Source organism: Coregonus clupeaformis, chromosome 2 (genome assembly GCF_020615455.1).
Source record: "Coregonus clupeaformis isolate EN_2021a chromosome 2, ASM2061545v1, whole genome shotgun sequence".
NCBI classification, from domain to species: domain Eukaryota; kingdom Metazoa; phylum Chordata; class Actinopteri; order Salmoniformes; family Salmonidae; genus Coregonus; species Coregonus clupeaformis.
In genome coordinates, this window is record NC_059193.1 from 17,261,501 (window position 1) to 17,264,277 (window position 2,777).

The following is a 2,777-nucleotide window of genomic DNA, read 5'->3' on the forward strand; positions in this document are numbered from 1 at the left end:
GTTTTTACAAAGTGCAGGACAAGCCATTCCAGGTAGACAGGTCGATATACCTACTTACCTACTTACATTTTGGTAGCTAATAGATTGCATTTAGTTAAAAGATGACACATAATAATTGTAATCAGAAGATACTATTAACATGTAAATATTATTGGTAAGAGAATAAGTAGCAGAAGAATAACTGCAGATTAAATAATGCTGTAATTAGAAAGTGTACACCCAATGTAGGCTACTGCCCCTTTAAGAACTAGAATTGATTTTGTACACTATGTTGTGATTTTCACCAAATATATGAATAAACCGTTTATGAAGCTATTTTAGCCTATAGATCACATCTTGCAAACAAATAATCTGAACTAAAAACTCCACATATATTTTGGAATTGCAGAAATTCCAAAATATGTGTGGAGTTTTTTATGTTTTGTTACATTTTAGCAGACGCTCTTATCCAGAGCGATTTACAGTTAGTGAGTGCATACATTATTTTTTTCATACTGGCCCCCCGTGGGAATCGAACCCACAACCCTGGCGTTGCAAACGCCATGCTCTACCAACTGAGCTACATCCCTGCAGGCCATTCCCTCCCCAACCCTGGACGACGTTGGGCCAATTGTGCGCCGCCCCATGGGTTTCCCGGTCGCTGCCAGCTACGACAGAGCCTGGATTCGAACCAGGATCTCTAGTGGCACTGCGATGGTATATAGACCACTGCGCCACTCAGATTATTTGTTTGCAAGATGCAGTTATTCTTCTGTTATTTAATCAATATCGATACGGTCAACTAAAACCTGAGTTTTAATTGGACAAATTCAGGCAGATTCCTCCCCGTTACGTTACGTATGCTTCCGTTTAAGAAACGTTTTGCAACAGAATTGACGTAATGAATACACCCCGTGCACGTCACAATCTTCTCTCTTTTGTGGCACCAATGTGAGGCGTTATGTAATGTCAGGAGAAACCGTGTTGCAGTAGTCTAGTGTGTGGTGCGGGAATAATGACAAGTGAACCTGGGGAGCTTTGTGTACACATTGACCTAAAAAAAAAAGGGAACCGGACCGCAACTCAGACCCAGGGGCGGTGTGTTCAATAGGGCGATATGGGCGACGCACTGCCAAACGGGAAAAGGAAGGGATTTTTTTTCTAATCAATTATATCACGGCAACAGTAGTTATCATATCAGTGTTCTAATCTGATCTGACTGCCACTAAATGTCAAATCAGGCTAAAGTCGTGCTTCAAATGGCCCCGCCCGTTTTTGGGGCGATTTCAGTCAAGTTGAAAATCGCCCAGAAGTCTGTCATAGACTCTGATGTAAAATCTATTTTTTTCAAATTTCAAAGCTTTCAATACAATCTCTATGTGTTTCTGAGGGCTTGCACTTACGCGCTTTCGTCATACGTGACGTAACCATGAACGTAACTAAGAAAATAGCGGCTAGCAGCGTCTCTGTTGCGACCTGCAGTGTGGCGTTATTTTATGTTTTTAATTTGTACACTTAGTTTACAAACATTCTGCCAACCATGGATTTCCAGTGGTGGGTTTTGGACTGATCTTGTTGATCGTGTACATACCCGCTACGAACGGACTAAATAATGAAAACGCTGCTGGCAGCGGAATCCAATACAGCTGGGAGACTTGGCTGGATGACAGAGACAGTCACAGGGAAAATCGATCCTGGTAAGAGAGCGACTCTGTACCCCCGACATTGAACTGCTTTCTGTGTCACTGCGACCTTACTATCTGCCCCGTGAGTTCCCCCAATTGTTTGTTACCGTTGTGTACTGTTGATAATCACAAGTTTACTGGAGAACTGAGACCAAGTAGAGACAGGGTGGATATGGTATAATAAAGGCAGTTTATTCAGAGGTAAAGATATCTGGAATTGCGTGCACGGACTCGTTCGTCAAACTCTTAGGGAGCTATCTGAAGAGAGCCCCGAAAACATTGTGTGCAGACATTTTATACAATAAATGATGTAGGTTGAATCTAGTAGTTCTGATCTTCTGATTGGTCCTGATGAGTTGGGCGAGGTCCCCTCCACTGTTGCATTGGCTCTGAGTCGGGTTCTCTGTCTTCAAATGTTCAGCCTAAAGAGAGGGGATTTTTGTGTGTGTGTGTGTGTGTTTAACAGTGATGATGTGTGTGTGTGTGTGTGTTATCAGTGATGATGTGTGTGTGTGTGTGTGTGTGTGTGTCCTTAGAGCAAGAACTCGTGAGTTGGAAGAACTGAGAGACCTATGGCGTGGGTGTTGTCCTTGGCCACCTGCTGACAAGGCTGACAAGATAGGACTCTTTTGTCCATTGTTATAGGATAGGAACAGCATTGATTGAAAACAAACGCCCAACACAAAATGGGTCATGCACAAGATTTTAGTCAGACCAAGCTATAACATTATATATTTACTACGACAGTACATTCAACCAAAAGCTAATATAACAAAGGCATCAGAGATTATTTATAATCTGTCACAGAAACTGGAATCCATCTCCCCAGATCAGTCAATAAATGCTTCTGGTATTGACTTATATGCTGCCCCTGTCTTCATGTTGTTGCTGGACATATCTTTTTTAAAATGTGTGTAGGTCACCTAAATCATCAGAAAAATTGCCCCTCCTGAGAATTTTTTCAGGAGCCGCCACTGCTCAGACCACCTCTCGAGATGGTCTCAGTTCGGTTTGCTTCGGGGACTCTTTTGAGGAGTCTGAAATGCTGGTGTTCACACTGCACAACTTTTTTAACGAAATCACTGAGTTCACAAAAATTGTCTGAAAGTGACC